The sequence below is a fragment of the Schistocerca cancellata genome, chromosome 4, assembly GCF_023864275.1.
Source record: "Schistocerca cancellata isolate TAMUIC-IGC-003103 chromosome 4, iqSchCanc2.1, whole genome shotgun sequence".
In the NCBI taxonomy this organism is placed as follows: domain Eukaryota; kingdom Metazoa; phylum Arthropoda; class Insecta; order Orthoptera; family Acrididae; genus Schistocerca; species Schistocerca cancellata.
Window position 1 is genome coordinate 334982760 of NC_064629.1, and position 18762 is coordinate 335001521.

Sequence of the window (18762 nt, forward strand, 5' to 3'; positions counted from 1 at the left end):
GGACCGCGGCCGATTAAAAGCTACCACCTAGCAAGTGTGGTGTCTGGCGGTGACACCACATTCCTCCCCCGCAAATCGGCGAACGGTCGTGTTATAAGGCTTCCGCCCGCCGTGGGGAGGGTCCCATGTTGACGTATGCGATGAGGTGGGGAGCCTAACAACAGGCGAGGCCGTGCCACCCGCACCCGGCCATTCGGTCCGAGGGGAGCCAGGAAACGCCTGAAAACCTACTCCAGGGTGCACGTCAACATGCGGTGTATGCGCCCGTAAAGAGACAGGAGGGGCCGAAGGGTCGACCTCCATTGCGTCGGGGTATCCGACGCGCGACGACGCCATGTGGTCCGGAGCGGGCAAGAGATCCATGGCGGAGGACAGCTGGTCACGGGAAGCGATCGGCGGCGCGTGACCCAGGGAGGCGGTTGGCGGCTGCAGCGAAGCGTCCACTGCGGGCGGCGGCAGCGGCGGCGGCGGCGGCGGCGGCGGCGGCGGCGCGACGCCATGGGGCAAAATGGAAGGCATCGTCGGTAACACCTGGGGATGAGGCGAGCCAGTAGATGGGTCCCCAGGGCGCTGACCGGACGGCACCGTCGCTGAAAGCAGACGGGGAGCGGCAGAACCCAGGCGACGACAGAGGCGCAGCTGATTGAGATGCCGACGCACCTCACCAGAGGCCCCCAAAACCAGATACATCGCGCGGCCGAGGCAGCGAAGAATGCGCCCTGCGAGCCAACGCCGTGAACCGCGATAGTTCCGATAGAATACAACGTCGCCTGGAGCAAAAGCAGGAGTCTGTCGCTGCACAGGAACCTGATGCGGCGGATGCAGCAAAGACATCAAGGTTCGATGAGGACGACCATGAAGCAACTCAGCCGGCGAGCGACCATCTCGGGGCTGAGAGCGATACGAAGACAAAAAGAGCAACAACGCGTCCTCCCGAGAATGCGACTCTTTCAACTTCAACATCTGTGACTTGAAAGTCCGGACCAATCGTTCAGCGGCACCGTTTGACTGAGGCGAAAACGGCGCGGACGTCAGATGTTGAATACCATTGGCCTTGCAGAATGACTGAAATTCTGCGGACATGAATTGTGGGCCATTGTCGGAAACAATAGTCTGTAGAAGACCTTCAATGTAAAAGATAGCAGACAACGCTTCGGCGTTTCCGTGCTTAGCAGTGGACCGATACAAGATATCGTAGCGGTACTGCGAGAGGAATATAGATCAGCGAATGAATTTCTGCGCTGTACGTGGAGGTACAGGCTTGTTCGGATGAAAAAGCGATGTCAAAGGTTTGTGGTCTGTGATGATGGTAAAGTGACGACCATACAAGAAATCGTGAAACTTTGTAACACCAAACAAGAGAGCCAAAGCTTCTTTCTCAATCTGGGAATAATTTCTTTGCGCTGACGAGAGCAATTTGGACGCAAAGGCAATAGGGCGGTCATGCGAACCATCTTTGTGCGCAAGCACAGCACCGATCCCGAAATCCGAGGCATCTACCATCAACAAAAGGGGTTTCTGGGGATCGAATGGCGTGAGGCAAGTATTTGAAAGCAACGCCGATTTCAATTGGCGAAAGGCGCGTTCGCATTCCGTCGACCAGGCGAACGGAACACCCTTACAGCGTAACCGATGAAGCGGAGCTGAAATGGAAGAGGCATTCGGAATATTCCGATGATAATAGTTAATTTTTCCCAACACAATGTAGCTGCTTCAACGTTTGCGGCGAAGGCAAGTCCTGTATGGCACGGAGGTGCTCCGGACTCGGATGTATGCCTTGGGCATTAATTACATGTCCCAGATATGGCAAGTCACGAGCAAAAAACACATTTGTCCTTCCTCAAGCGAAGACCATTCTGTCGCAAGACCTGAAATAATGTTCGGAGATTTTGTAAATGTTCGTCTGCTGTCTTTCCGGAGATCACTATATCGTCCAGATAGTTCGCTGCAGTAGGGACCGACGCACAAATAGTTTGTAAATATTGCTGAAACAATGCAGGGGCGGATGCACACCCGAATGGCAGTCTGTTGAATCTGTACAAACCACAATGCGTGTTAACCACCAATACGCGCTGGGATTCTTCATCCACCGGTATTTGCAAGTACGCATCTGCTAGGTCCAACACTGAAAAATATTTTCCCGGGCACAGTTTGTCAAAAAGACCTTCCGGGCGGGGCAAAGGAAAAGTAGCAGGCACTAGTTGTGGATTCACTGTTGCCTTGAAGTCCACGCAAAGCCTCAATTTTCCGGAAGGTTTGTGCAAAATTACTAAGGGTGAGGCCCAGAGAGAAGCCTGCACACGTTCAATTACACCTTGTGATTCTAAATCGTTTAAAGTTCTTGCGACCTCATCACGCAATGCGTGGGGAACATTGCGCGCTCTGAAAAATTTTGGTTGCGTGTTGACTTTTAGTTCCAATGTGCTGCATAGTTCTTAGCGCAACCAAGGCCCGGTGCAAAAATGTCTGCAAATTCCTCACATAGACGAGAAACACTGGCAGAAGGCACAGTCTGGTTCACTGATAGGACCAGATTTACGATAGACAAGTTAAACAATTGAAATAAATCTAAACCAAACAAGTTCACTGCAGCAGAAGAACGAAGAACGTAAAATGACACAAGTTTTGTTTGTCCCTTATATGTTGCAAGAAGGCTGCACTGTCCTAACACAGGGATAAGTTGCCCTGAATAACTAGTGAGCTGAACATTTGCGGCACGCAACGGCGGGGCGCCCAGTTGTTTGTACGTAGCGTGAGTGAGCAATGAAACTGCAGCTCCGGTATCGAGCTGGAACGGTATCACTTGTCCGGCAAAGTCCAAATCTACAAAAAGTTTATTGTCCTGCTGACGACAAGAGCGACTGTTTTGTGCAACTTGAACAGACACTGGTACAGAATCACTTGCGACGTGACGGGAGTGCCGTCGACGTCGACGCACACTTTTTGTGGGACGAACACAGTCACTTTTAGAGAGAGGAACACTGGGCGGAGTGGCATTAACTACATGAATGTCCATGGGCGAAGGTTCCCGAGCCTGAGTGTCCTTGGTCCGATTCCGGCGCGAAGCAAAGGGCCTGGAATGGTTGGCAGTGTCCGATCGAAGCTTTTTATGGCAAACACTTTGAACATGTCCTTTCTTATTACAGAAAAATCAAATAGCTTGGCGTGACGGGCAATTCTCACGCAATTGTCTAGTTGCACACCGCGGGCATGATTTCAGCACTGCATTTGCTCGCTTTCGCGGGGCACGTGGTTGTGCGGACGTGCGCGAAGGCTGTTTACAGTTCCTTGCAGCGCGCCCGGCGGGCCGGTTAATGCGACACACAGCTGGCGAAGTTTCAAATGATTCCTGAGCAAAGTCAAGTGTGTCTTGCCTATCCAATATGTCTACCACTTGTTGAAGGGAGGGATTGACTAGTTTCAAAATCTGTTCCCGTATGCGAACATCAGAAACGTTCTGTGCAATTGCATCACGCACCATAGTATCTGAATAAGGGAGTCCACAGTCACATTGAAAAGCACAATCCCTAGTTAAGGCCTTGCAAAGTTGCAACCCACTCCCTATTAGTCCGACCGGCCGTACGTTTTGTACGAAAGAACGTATACCTTTTTGCAACTACATTAACTGTTTCTTTGAAATAAGCATCTAAAGCAGACAAAATTTCCTCGTAGGACAGAGTTGCTACGTCGCGTCGGGGAAACAATTTCACTATCACACGGTAGGTGGACACACCTACACACGAAAGCAAAAACGGCTGCCGCTCATTACCTTTAATTCTGTAGGCGGCGAGATGGAATCCAAATTGGCGTGACCACTCCGTCCAGCTTTCCTGGGTTGAATCAAAATTACGGAAGGGGGGGGGGGTGCAACTGCGTGTTGTGGCTGCGGTAGCGATGAAGCGGCGGCGGCCGCATCGTTTTGCAGCGCACGTTGACCCTGGACGAGCTGTCCAAGGGCATCCAATAACGCCTGCGTCTGCTGATTCTGCAAGCGATAAAATTCGGACAGTACATCTGGAGAATGTGGCGAAGCCATGACACAAGCAAATCAAAGCAAGTTACTATCAAAATGACTGCAACGTGGGCGCGTCACCAATACTCGGCGCCAACTTTTGTTGTGTCTAGACAAGACAGTCTAGACACAGGGTGAGGTTACCGAAAGGCACGCGTACACACACGCCGACTGGCGTGAAGTCTGGAACAGGATAAGTAATGAATGCTAATAAGAAAAGTACGTATCTAAGTTAATACTTATCTTTATTGCATCATTGTGGTACATCGCTATTGACGATACAAATTAGACTCTCTCCAGATAGGGTTAATGGCGCCTTGCTAGGTCGTAGTCATGGACTTAGCTGAAGGCTATTCTAACTGTCTCTCGGCAAATGAGAGAAAGGCTTCGTACGTGTAGTCGCTAGCAAAGTCGTCGTACAACTGGGGCGAGTGCTAGTCCGTCTTTCTAGACCTGCCATGTGGTGGCGCTAGGTCTGCAAGTACTGACAGTGGCGACACGCGGGTCCGACATGTACTAATGGACCACGGCCGATTGAAAGCTACCACCTAGCAAGTGTGGTGTCTGGCGGTGACACCACACAAAGTAACTACGAGAGTAGGCAATGCTCGCTCGTGTAAAATCTGCTTCCAGAAAGAAATGAGAGGGATGTTGTGAGATATACTGTTATTTTATTGTATATTTTTATACATTTCTGTTACACATTGTGAAAAACAGAGCATTAACGTTAAAACACATTCTGTGCTTGTTTTTTCCTATACCTGTTACACTTAGATCTGCTCTTAATATGATATCTATGACTACGCTGTGATCTTAATACCTCCAGTCTTGCGTTGAAGGATCTACGTCTACACTTAAGTCATTACTCTGCTATTTACAAGAAAGTGCCTGGCATAGGGTTCAATGAACCACCTTCAGGCTGTCTCTCGAACGACGCGCGGGAAAAACGAGCACTTAAATTTTCCTGTACAAGCCTTGATTTCTCTTATTTTATCGCGATGATCATTTCTCCCTATTTAGGTGAGTGCCAACACAATGTTTTCGCAATCGGAGGAGAAAACTATAGATTGAAATTTCATGAGACGATCCCGTCGCAACGAAAAACGCCTTTGTTTTAATGATTGCCACTCCAATTCACGTATCATATCTGTGGCATGTCTCCCCTATTTCATGATCAAACAAAACGAGCTATCCTTCTTTGAACTTTTTTGATGTCATCCGTCAGTCCCACTTCATGCGGATCCCACAACGCACACCGATGCTCCAGGATAGGGCGGACATGCGTGCTGCAAGCAGTCTCTTTAGTAGACCTATTGCACCTGCTAAGTGTTCTGCCAATGAATCGCAGTCTTTGGTTTGTTCTACCCACAACATTATCTATGTGATCGTTCCAATTTATGTTATTTGAAATTCTAGTTCATAAGTATTTAGGTGAATTTACAGCCATCAGGTTTGTGTGACTTATCGCGTAATCGAAATTTAGCGGATTTCTTTAGGTACTCACGTGAATAACTTGACACTTCCTTGTTCATGGTCAATTGCCACTTTTCGCACGACACAAATATCTTATCTAATTCATTTTGCAATTCGTTTTGGTGATCTGATGACTTTACAAATGGTAAATGACAGCATCATCTACAAACACTCTAAGAGGGATATTCAGATTGTCTCCTACTTCGTTAACATAGATCAGGAACACTAGATGGCCCATAACACTTCCTTGGGGAACGCCGGATATTTGTTCTGGCTGGCTCTGAGCACTATGCGACTTAACTTCTGAGGTCATCAGTCGCCTAGAACTCAGAACTAATTAAACCTAACTAACCTAAGGACATCACACACATCCATGCCCGAGGCAGGATTCGAACCTGCGACCGTAGCGGTCGCTCGGTTCCAGACTGTAGTGCCTAGAACCGCACGGCCACTCCGGCCGGGGATATTTGTTCTCGATGACTTGCCGTCTATTACTACAGGAAATAACGAATCCAGTCGCACAACTGAGGCGGTATTCCATAGGCACGCAGTTTGGTCAGAAGGCGTTTATGAGGAACGGTGTCGAAAGCCTTCGGGAAATCTAAAAATAAGGAATCAATTTGACATCCCCTTTCGATAATACTCATCATCTCATGAGCATATAGAGCTAGTTGTCTTTCACAAGAACGATGTTTTCTGAATCTGTGCTGACTATGGTGTCAATAAATCGTTTTCTTAGAGGTAATTCATAATGTTCTAAGACAGTATATGTTCCAAAACCCTACTGTATATCAACGTTAGTGATACGGGCCTGTAATTCTGCGGATTACTCCTATTTTCCTTTTTGGATATTGGTGTGACATACAATCTGGACTGGAGGCCTTGCCTTTATTAAGTGGTTTAAGCAGTTTTGCTACACCGAGGATATCTACTTCTATCTTTCTAATCTTCACAGTTGTTCTTGATTGGAATTCAGAAATATTTACTTCGTCTTCTATGGTGGAGGAGTTTCGGAAAACCGTATTTAATAACTCTGCTTTAGCGGCAGAGTCATCAGTGACTTCACCGTTGTTATCGCACAGTGAAGGTATTGATTGCTTCTTGCCACTGGTGTGCTTTACGTATTACCAGAATCTCTTTGGGTTTTCTGGCAGATTCCGAGACAGAATTTCGTTTTGAAAATTATTACAAGTATCTCGCGTTGAAGAAAGCGCCATAATTCGAACCCCTGCAAAACTTTGCCATCTTATGGATTTTGCTTACTTTTAAATTTGGCATGCTTTTTTCGTTATTTCTGCAACAGCGATCTGACCCGTTTTGTGTACCATGGGGGATCAGTACCATCACTTATTAATTTATGTGGTATATATTCCTCAATTGCAGTCGATACTATCTCATTGAAATCGGGCAGTTCTTTTCTACGCTTACATGATCAGATCGGTAGGATTGGAGACTGTCTCTTAAAAAGGTGTTAAGAGCATTTTTTCAGCTTTTTTAACTAGATGATGTACTTTGCGTTTCTTTTTTATGGTTGTGGGTGTTCGGTATTCAGCCAGGTAGCAAATGCCCTTTGGTCCCTAATCCCTGTATTCGTCACGATACTCCCTATTTGTGGAGGGTTATTTGTTGCTATGAGGTCAAGTATGCCTTGGTAACCATTTACGCTTCGAGTGGGTTCATGAAGAAAGTGTTCAAAATAATTTTCTGAGAAGGCATTCAGTACAATTTCGGATGACGTTTTATGCCTGCCACCAGCTTTAAACGTATAATTTTTCCAGCATATCGAGGGTGGATTGAAGTCACCACCGACTATAATCGTATGAGGCAGCAAATCTGAAATGAGACTCAAGTTTTCTTTCAACTGTTCAGCAACTATATCTTCTGAGGCGGGGAGACGCTAAAACTATCGAGTTAATAGTTTAGTCCGATTGTCAAGTATAACCTCTACCTATACTATTTCGCAGGAACTATCTACTTCAGTTTCACTACAAAGCTGCTTCTGACAGCAATAAATACTCCGCCACCAACTGTATTTAATATATACTTTCTGAACACTGTTAGGTCGATTGAAAAAATTTCACCAGCTTCCCGTACCTATAACTACACTCCTGGAAATTGAAATAAGAACACCGTGAATTCATTGTCCCAAGAAGGGGAAACTTTATTGACACATTCCTGGGGTCAGATACATCACATGATCACACTGACAGAACCACAGGCACATAGACACAGGCAACAGAGCATGCACAATGTCGGCACTAGTACAGTGTATATCCACCTTTCGCAGCAATGCAGGCTGCTATTCTCCCATGGAGACGATCGGAGAGATGCTGGATGTAGTCCTGTGAAACGGCTTGCCATGCCATTTCCACCTGGCGCCTCAGTTGGACCAGCGTTCGTGCTGGACGTGCAGACCGCGTGAGACGACGCTTCATCCAGTCCCAAACATGCTCAATGGGGGACAGATGCGGAGATCTTGCTGGCCAGGGTAGTTGACTTACACCTTCTAGAGCACGTTGGGTGGCACGGGATACATGTGGACGTGCATTGTCCTGTTGGAACAGCAAGTTCCCTTGCCGGTCTAGGAATGGTAGAACGATGGGTTCGATGAGGGTTTGGATGTACCGTGCACTATTCAGTGTCCCCTCGACGATCACCAGTGGTGTACGGCCACGGCGCCAAACACGCATACGACCATCATTGGCACCAAGGCAGAAGCGACTCTCATCGCTGAAGACGACACGTCTCCATTCGTCCCTCCATTCACGCCTGTTGCGACACCACTGGAGGCGGGCTGCACGATGTTGGGGCGTGAGCGGAAGACGACCTAACGGTGTGCGGGACCGTAGCCCAGCTTCATAGAGACGGTTGCGAATGGTCCTCGCCGATACCCCAGGAGCAACAGTGTCCCTAATTTGCTGGGAAGTGGCGGTGCGGTCCCCTACGGCACTGCGTAGGATCCTACGGTCTTGGCGTGCATCCGTGCGTCGCTGCGGTTTGGTCCCAGGTCGACGGGCACGTGCACCTTCCGCCGACCACTGGCGACAACATCGATGTACTGTGGAGACCTCACGCCCCACGTGTTGAGCAATTCGGCGGTACGTCCACCCGGCCTCCCGCATGCCCACTATACGCCCTCGCTCAAAGTCCGTCAACTGCACATACGGTTCACGTCCACACTGTCGCGGCATGCTACCAGTGTTAAAGACTGCGGTGGAGCTCCGTATGCCACGGCAAACTGGCTGACACTGACGGCGGCGGTGCACAAATGCTGCGCAGCTAGCGCCATTCGACGGCCAACACCGCGGTTCCTGGTGTGTCCGCTGTGCCGTGCGTGTGATCATTGCTTGTACAGCCCTCTCGCAGTGTCCGGAGCAAGTATGGTGGGTCTGACACACCGGTGTCAATGTGTTCTTTTTTCCATTTCCAGGAGTGTATTTGAACTTCAGTGCTTTCTATTAGGACTTGAAGCTCTGGTTTGCGACTGTTTCAGTGTCTAAACATAGAACCGGCATACAGTACCACCGTTCTCTCAACATATGTAGCCTTCCATGGGGTTAAAAACATTATTTCTTCTCCAAACAGCGTATTCCTTTTAAGACCTGCGTTACACAGTTCCATATGATCTGTTAACAAGTGCTTTACGACATGTACATTCCACTAAACAAGTAGCGACTAGATTTTCTATTGGGGTGTACTACAGGGAGAAAAAAAGCTGTGAGGGTTGGATACCGCCATTTGACACATTACTTTAATAAAAAGCATTATACACCAGATGTAATCGGAACTAGCGGTAGAACGGGCCTGGTTTCTTTATGTATGTATTGTATGTCGGATGGAAGGGTAACGTCACATATCAGTACGCTAATTGGGGGACATCTATGCATTATGGCGACATTTTACCATTTCCCATAGTCTGGAGTATGATGCATATTTGGAGAAATTAGTATGGAGGCAGCAAAAATAAATGAATTCCTTCTAAACCAGAACTGGTTGACGTAAAAATGGATCACCAGCCTAGACTATTTCAACGGTCTTCTAAAGATCACTATTTGCTTATAGATCCGGATAAAAGTGAGATTTTTTAACAGGATGGATATTTAGGACTCCTAACGTCTGGCAGAAATATTTTCATCTTCCACCACTAAAAAGAACATGGTTTTAAGCCCTGATTTGAAAAATTGACTGTACTAAATAGTAGCGACTGTATTAAATAATAGCGATATATAGTAGCGACTGTATTAAATAATAGCGATATGGAAGTACATTTCAAAACGCAGACTGAGATGTATATGGTGCAGAAGACTGTGGTTTTAACGGAACATTTTGTCCATGATGGGAGGGAGTACCGTGCACCTCATCACTGTACTTAGATAGCCCTGACAGTCTTTTGGAAACCATGATACGCACATCTGATTCCATTGCTTCGCTGGATGACTGGGTATTGTTTTCGTAAACAAATTACATTTCGAAATTAGGAGGGAATCTACATGTACGTATAGGGCATGGAAGACTGCAGTTTTAATGGAACGGGTAGCAACGGTGGGAGGGAGTACCACACACAGCAGCACTGTACTTAAAAAGTATTGAAAGTCATTTGGAATCTATGATACATACACATCTGATTCTATTTCTCTACTAAATTACTGAGTTTTTCTTCATAAGCAAATTACATTTCGAAATTTGGAGGAAGTCAACATGCCATAGGAGACAATGGGAATGAGTAGCTAAATGACTATTCGTCATAAGCATATTAAGTGTCAGTAATCAGTCTGAGATGTACACTATGTGATCAAAAGTATCCGGACACCTGGTTGGAAATAACGTACAAGTTCGTGGCGCCCTCCTCGGTAATACTGGAATTCAGTATGGTGTTGGCCCATCGTTATCCTTGATGACAGCTGCCACTCTCGCCGGCACACGTTCAATCAGCTGCTGGAAGGTTTCTTCGGGAATGGCAGCCCATTCTTCATAGAGTGCTGCACTGAGGAGAGGTATCGATGACCGTCGGTGAGGCCTGGCACGAAGTCGGCGTTCCAAAACATCCCAAAGGTGTTCTTTAGGATTTCCGTTGGGCTTCTGCCGTGGAAGTGAGGTGGGGGGCAGACAGAGGTGGACGGTTGCGGAAAGCGGCAACAGCTATCAGAACATCGTGTTCATCCTGTAGTTCGTCTCGGGGAAGGTCTTTGACAAGGGGGTGGTTTTGGGCCTCGCCACATTGGTAAATTCCTTTTAAATACATAAATCATTCACCATGGAATACTGCAATGAGTTGACACCATACTTTTCCATTCATAATTAAAAACCAACATTTGCTTATAAAATATAAATAACGAATCAGGGATTCATATTTGTTGTAAATTAGGTTTACCTTAAATATTGTTCTACGAAACTTGAAAACGCGAAATAAAAGTAAGTTCTGCCTCACATCCTAGTTGCTCCTGCCACTAGCAGATGGCTGCATTATAGAAAACGAGTGCACCTTTCATAAGCATATGTCTGCAGCAACTGCTTTCAGATTATTACTGCCTCCAACAGATGACTGCATTGTAGAAACACGGATACTTTGTTCTTTGAACCATGAGCAGTAGTTCTCACTCTTCCAAATACACTCCTGGAAATGGAAAAAAGAACACATTGACACCGGTGTGTCAGACCCACCATACTTGCTCCGGACACTGCGAGAGGGCTGTACAAGCAATGATCACACGCACGGCACAGCGAACACACCAGGAGCCGCGGTGTTGGCCGTCGAATGGCGCTAGCTGCGCAGCATTTGTGCACCGCCGCCGTCAGTGTCAGCCAGTTTGCCGTGGCATACGGAGCTCCATCGCAGTCTTTAACACTGGTAGCATGCCGCGACAGCGTGGACGTGAACCGTATGTGCAGTTGACGGACTTTGAGCGAGGGCGTATAGTGGGCATGCGGGAGGCTGGGTGGACGTACCGCCGAATTGCTCAACACGTGGGGCGTGAGGTCTCCACAGTACATCGATGTTGTCGCCAGTGGTCGGCGGAAGGTGCACGTGCCCGTCGACCTGGGACCGGACCGCAGCGACGCACGGATGCACGCCAAGACCGTAGGATCCTACGCAGTGCTGTAGGGGACCGCACCGCCACTTCCCAGCAAATTAGGGACGCTGTTGCTCCTGGGGTATCGGCGAGGACCATTCGCAACCGTCTGCATGAAGCTGGGCTACGGTCCCGCACACCGTTAGGTCGTCTTCCGCTCACGCCCCAACATCGTGCAGCCCGCCTCCAGTGGTGTCGCGACAGGCGTGAATGGAGGGACGAATGGAGACGTGTCGTCTTCAGCGATGAGAGTCGCTTCTGCCTTGGTGCCAATGATGGTCGTATGCGTGTTTGGCGCCGTGCAGGTGAGCGCCACAATCAGGACTGCATACGACCGAGGCACACAGGGCCAACACCCGGCATCATGGTGTGGGGAGCGATCTCCTACACTGGCCGTACACCACTGGTGATCGTCGAGGGGACACTGAATAGTGCACGGTACATCCAAACCGTCATCGAACCCATCGTTCTACCATTCCTAGACCGGCAAGGGAACTTGCTGTTCCAACAGGACAATGCACGTCCGCATGTATCCCGTGCCACCCAACGTGCTCTAGAAGGTGTAAGTCAACTACCCTGGCCAGCAAGATCTCCGGATCTGTCCCCCATTGAGCATGTTTGGGTATGGATGAAGCGTCGTCTCACGCGGTCTGCACGTCCAACACGAACGCTGGTCCAACTGAGGCGCCAGGTGGAAATGACATGGCAAGCCGTTCCACAGGACTACATCCAGCATCTCTACGATCGTCTCGATGGGAGAATAGCAGCCTGCATTGCTGCGAAAGGTGGATATACACTGTACTAGTGCCGACATTGTGCATGCTCTGTTGCCTGTGTCTATGTGCCTGTGGTTCTGTCAGTGTGATCATGTGATGTATCTGACCCCAGGAATGTGTCAATAAAGTTTCCCCTTCCTGGGACAACGAATTCACGGTGTTCTTATTTCAATTTCCAGGAGTGTACATGGCTCGACTGTTGAAAACTGCAACAGTGTTGTAAATTAATTATTTTACAAATCTAAGATGTTGAAAAGTTTTAGAATATGCAAAATACGTTGGCAGTGCAAAAAGTGCGATGTTTACACCTAGTATTCAGGACCCAGTTGAGTTTAATACATGAAGAAATGATGTGTGACTTAAATCAATTAATGTTATGTCACAATGTGGAAAAGGTATGTCTCCAATGCAAAAGAAGTTTTTCTAGTCCATCCTTTCCCATTGTATTCATCATCACCTTGACCAGCACCACCTCCTTTCCCTTACCCAGTGCGGCTTCCAGCCCTCCTTCTCAGCCGACGATCAGCTCCTTAACCTCACCAATCTTCTTACCCTCCAACTTAACTCCAGTCACTCCGCCATCTTTGTTTCCCTCGACCTCCAGAACGCCTACAACCGTGTATGGCATACTGGGCTCCTGTTTAAACTCCAGATTACCCTCTTCCGTCCGCCCCTGGTAGCTGAGTGGTCAGTGAGACGGAAGTCACACCTAACGGCCCGGGTTCGATTACCAGCTGAGTCGGAGATTTTCTCCACTCAGGGACTGGGTGTTGTGTTGTCCTTATCATCATCATTTCAAACCCATCGACACGCAAGTCACCAAAGTGGCGTCAACTCGAAAGACTTGCACCAGGAGAACGGTCTACCCTAGCCCTCTTCCCATCAATTTCGTCCATCTCGTTGCTTCCTTTCTCTCCGATCATCCCTCCTAAATCACTATCCACAATACCAACTCCTGTACTTTCGATCCCACCGCCAGCGTGCCCAAGGCTCTGTCCTTTCCCCTCTCCACTACTTCCTGTATACTGCAGGTATGCCCAAACCTTCCCCACCTCTTCACCTCCTCCAGTCTACAGATAATTCTGCCTTCCTGGCCATTTATCTAAACCTTCAATAGTCCCAACGTGCCCTTCGAACCCACCTTGACCAGTTCACTGCCTGGTGCAACCAGTGGCTCCTTTGCGTCAAACCTTCCAAGAGCCAGGCAACATCGGTCGTACCAGCCGCTCCTTCCAGCTCCACGATTTTTCCCTCGCCATTCATGGTCGCCCTATCCACCTCACTCCTAACCTGAAATACCTCAGCCTCACTCTCAACCATCACCTCACCTGGACTCCCCATCTCATTACGATCCAACACAAAGACCACAATAGACTCCACCTCCTGAAACTCCTGTCTGGCCAGCCATGAGGAATGCATCCTTCCACCGTCATTGACACCTGCAAATCCTTGATCTAACCTGTCCTTTGTTATACCAGCGTCACCTAGATTCTATAAAACCCTCCAAATCCTTGAACACCGTGCACTGCTCCTCAGCTTCCATATCCACCTCCCGCCCCCCATGCAGATCCTCTGCGATCTTATCCCCTTCCCACATCTCCTTTTCCTCGAACACATCCTTACCCCATACATCATCTGCACACTCGATCCCCCCCCCACCCCCTGGTGACTTCTATCCTCTCTACCCCCAGTCCATTGCTTCACCTTTTTTGTGGTGTCCTGCCCTCTTTCCATCTCCACACCCTCCATTTCTTTCCCAATGCAACTCCCAAATGATGAGCTTCACCCTAATATCCTCCCACCCCACCTGTCTCCTGCCCCTTTGTGCACCCCCTGACACCCTTTCTTTTCATCCCACCCCCTCCCGCCCCCCTCCTCACTGCACCTACCTGTCTCTTCTTTCTCCCTCCTCTCAGGCCTCCTCCCCCTTGGCATGTTCCTCCTAGCAGTTTTTATTTTTCATCATGTGTGCTCCATCTCTTACAGTGGTTTCAAAATGTCATTGTTCTGGAGTGTTTTGATACTGCGGCCAACTTTTAACTTCTGTGTGTAACTTCAGTGTACTTTATGTGCTCCACGAATCACTAACTGTGTTTTTTTTAACTTTATGTCGACTTTTTCAACTCTCCCACAATGAACGTCTCCGTGTCAATGTATATTTTAACCCCCTACTGTCTCCACTTATTCTGTTCCTGTGTCCCCCTTTTTATCGCCTTTTATATTATAATTTCCTCGTTTTATTAACTTTAATGTCACTCAGCTGAAGAGCAGTGGATTGTGCTGCTGCCAGCCCTCCCCTGCCCATATGGGGCAGGGGAAAAAAAGGGCAAAGGAAAGTTTAAATTAATTTCACTATGTACATATTTATGCCAAATTAGTTACCAAAATTTTGAAGTATGTACTCCAATGCTAGATTTCCATATCTAACAACAGCTGACGTTTTAGATGCGAAGTCTGATAATTCAATGTCCTAAAAGTAATATGACTGGGCTTATAACTGCAGAAAAAGATATGTTAGCTAAATACAATGATAAGCAGGCAAATTGACAGACTGAATGTAATTAATTAGACCTGCTCTTGATGTGAGTCACAACACACCTTCAAAGTAAACATTTCCACATGTAAATTGATCTCAAGCACCATTTTAGGAGGGGCAGATATAATGCATCACGTTATTCAGAAAAAAATTTAATCGATAATACCGACAGAAAATTACTGCTGTTATTACAAATGACATAGGAGTGCTGAAGACTATGTAAATAACAATAGTTTGCAGTCAAAAGACTCTCTAAAAGCTTTATAGACTGTATTTTGCCTATGTTATGGTTCACAATATTTTAAAAATATGTGATCAATGAGAAGAGTGTGATGTAAGACATTATATGACCACCCTCCATAGCTATAAATGCTAAAGAAATGCTGCAAGATGTATTAAAGTGATGCTATTCTATGTCCAGTGGCGCAGAGAGGGGGAGCAAAGGTCCATCATGCCCCAGGCGCCACTTGCAAAAGGGCGCCAAATGATCTCTAAATCAAATAAGATTTTCCAAAATATATATTATTAATGGACTAAATTTATATATTCTATTACTATATGTGTTTCGGGATGGGGGCTGCCAATAAAGTCTAGTGTCCTACCCTGGAGCCAATCAGGAGGGGGGGGGGCACCAATAAAGTGTTGTGCAACGTGTGCCGATTAGGGAGGGGGGAGGGGGCAGGAGTCCAATAAAGTGTCGTGCACTGGCGCCAATTATACTCGCTGCACTACTGTCTCCATGCCATACAGACACGCAGAAATAGACGTTGTGATGCTCCATTCAGTTTTTCCTAATATAGATAGTTATTCACCTATAATTAACTATGACAGGCGATTGAGCTCCTAAATGTTTTTGGGCAGACACTCGCGTGTAGTAAGTAATCAGCCTTCATTTTACTGATCTTTCTCTTCAATGAAGAGTTTGTACCTTACCACATCAACAGAATTTTGAATAAAGGATCCGACAAAGTGACGTTATTAAAAACACTGAAGAGGGCACAAATACTAATGGGCAACCCTTTGATATGACGATATTATATTGAAAATGACTAATATTAACACCATACACGTACTGAATTACTTATCGGCAAAAATCTCTCATCTGCACTTATAAACAAACGTACAGTGAAATATTCACTAAAATTAACCTACTAAGCATAGAAGGTCCTTAGCTACTGTGGTGGTGCTTCTATTAGTAGTGCACCTAGCAGTCATTACTTCCGTATTACTTTATAGTATCTGATCACTCTGTACAGAAATGTGCTTTGTATTATTATTGAAACGTTACACTTTATGTCGAAACAAGCTCACAATGATGTGGCTACTCTATCATTAAAGAAAAAACACTGTATCCTGCAATTTATCAAAGTGGAAGTACTCCCTCACACGCAAATAAATTTATGAAATTTGAGTAGACTTAAGTGTCACCGCCGGCCGGTGTGGCCGTGCGGTTCTAGGCGCGTCAGTCTGGAACCGCGTGGCCGCTACGGTCACAGGTTCGAATCCTGCCTCGGGCATGGTTGTCTGTGATGTCCTTAGGTTAGTTAGGTTTCAGTAGTTCTAAGTTCTAGGGGATTGATGACCACAGATGTTAAGTCCCATAGTGCTCAGAGCCATTTGAACCATTTGAACCATTTGAACCATTTAAGTGTCACCACAGTATTTTTCTGTTGTAGGTACATTAAAATTGCGCAGTACCTTCTGGTGTCTTCTCCTGCAACACTGCTTCCAATTTGTAGCAGTGTTTATAGAAAAACAGCTGGTAAGAATTCTTTGGGAACACTACGATTTTTTACTCAATTATACCAGTAATAGAACTTTAGAGCATGTTACATTTATAAGATCTCAAATATCTTCACAAAAAGGGAAAGAAGGTCATGACTTTTACAATACTTCGTCCTACTGTGAAAACTATTATACACTGATACACTGAACTGCAACAATAAAAATATACTTTTGTCTTTTCACGGGTGATGAGCACTGCTTGTAGCCTCTTACGAGAATTGCTAAAGTATAATGAATTTGTAGTTGTTATTATGGTTTAGATGTAGTACCTCCCATCTTCATGCTTGGCCAGCACAATACATCTTGCTGCAATGTAATGCATGCCATAGGTCAGCATACAACTTCAAACTGGCCCACAAAATATATAGCCACTTCTTCTTCCATGGATAAGAGCTGCTTAAAACACTGCAGAATTGATAGTAGCTACTTTGTCTTGTGCATCGGAGGCTTTTAAACAATTATGCTCATTTTTTTCCACAACACCATAATATTATCATTTCACACGTAGCTCTAGACTGTCTTCCATTTATTCTTAGAGAATTTTCTAATGAGAAAAAGACAGTAATTTCGCTGCCAAATCCCTTCCACGGGGAAGTTTCTACTGATTATGTCTTAAAACTAAAGCCATGCCCCTGTACATTTGTATATACGTAAGTCCATGACAATTACAATGATGAAAGTAATTTTAGAAAATACATATAACAATACACAAGTTATTATTTCAACAGTAAACTTCAAAAACATATCTACGATTTAAGATTGCTCGCTTATCTGTCTGGCGACAGCACTGTACAGTGCTTACAGTGCAAGGTGAGCTTATTTTCTTACTGTTACCGCTAGATGGTAGAAGAGTAGCGTGCTTGCTCTAACACCTCATTGCCTTCTATATTTTGTTATCCATCTACGTACGGCTAACACTCATAACAACAAGTTACGAAAAAAATTTCTATTATTGAAACGAAACAGTTTATACAAAGTGGTAATGATACTTGGTTCGTTACGACGTGGAAGCTGTTGCGTTCTAAAATTTAGTGGGTCAAAAATGGAAATGACGTTAGAGATTCTGCTAACTCATGTTGCTGCCTCAATATACACTTAATATCAAGCCTTCGAGCACGTCGTTCATGTTTAGATTTCCTATAATCAAAGCTTAAACAAAACAGCTGCAAATATTATGAGGTAAGTACCTCAACATTACTGTGTGGCAGTATGATAGTGCATTACAGCACCAATAGCTGTGAGGAACAATCAATAATTGCTAAAGTGAGGTTAACTGTATCCTATAGCAGAGTAGTTGGGAAGAATGATCGAAGTCATCATATATGGTACATACCTGAACAGTCTTGCACAGAGATAAAACACAGAATCAATTCTGTAGAGGTCTCCATTCTGGTAATACCATGTTCTTTAGGCAAGGAAGCTGTAAAAATTTTCTCGTAGTCACATGTCTACATACTCTGTAAAATCCATAAGGTGGTTATCAACAACGTTGCTCGCTCCTGGGTTTGTGATATATATATATATATATATATATATATATATATATATATATATATGTTTTTCTCTGCAATCGTAGGTCACCTACATTAAACAAAAAAATGGTTCAAATGACTCTGAGCACTATGGGACTTAACTTCTGAGGTCATCAGTCACCTAGATCTTAGAACTACTTAAACCTAACTAACCTAAGGACATTACACACATCCATGCTCGAGGCAGGATTCGAACCGGCGACCGTAGCGTTCGCGCGGTTCCAGACTGTAGCGCCTAGGACCGCGAGGTCAACCCGGTCGGCCACATTAAACAGTGAACCCTAACTGTCTTATAATATAGTGTAGCACTAGTTATCACTGTATATGCAAGATGTCACCTCCAACCGAACAATATGCTCCACCTAGGAAAAACTTTACAGAACTACCAAAACCAGGCTGGTTATGGTAATGTAGATTTATAGTGTAGTTTCATGATACAGAATACTATGTGAATCCCACGTGCGCTATGTATAAATTAATGAAATCATATTATAGTCAACGAAAAATAGCGGCAAATAATAAGTTAATAGGAAAATTTAATGATATATTCGGCGATTTGTGTGTAACTGAGTGCCAA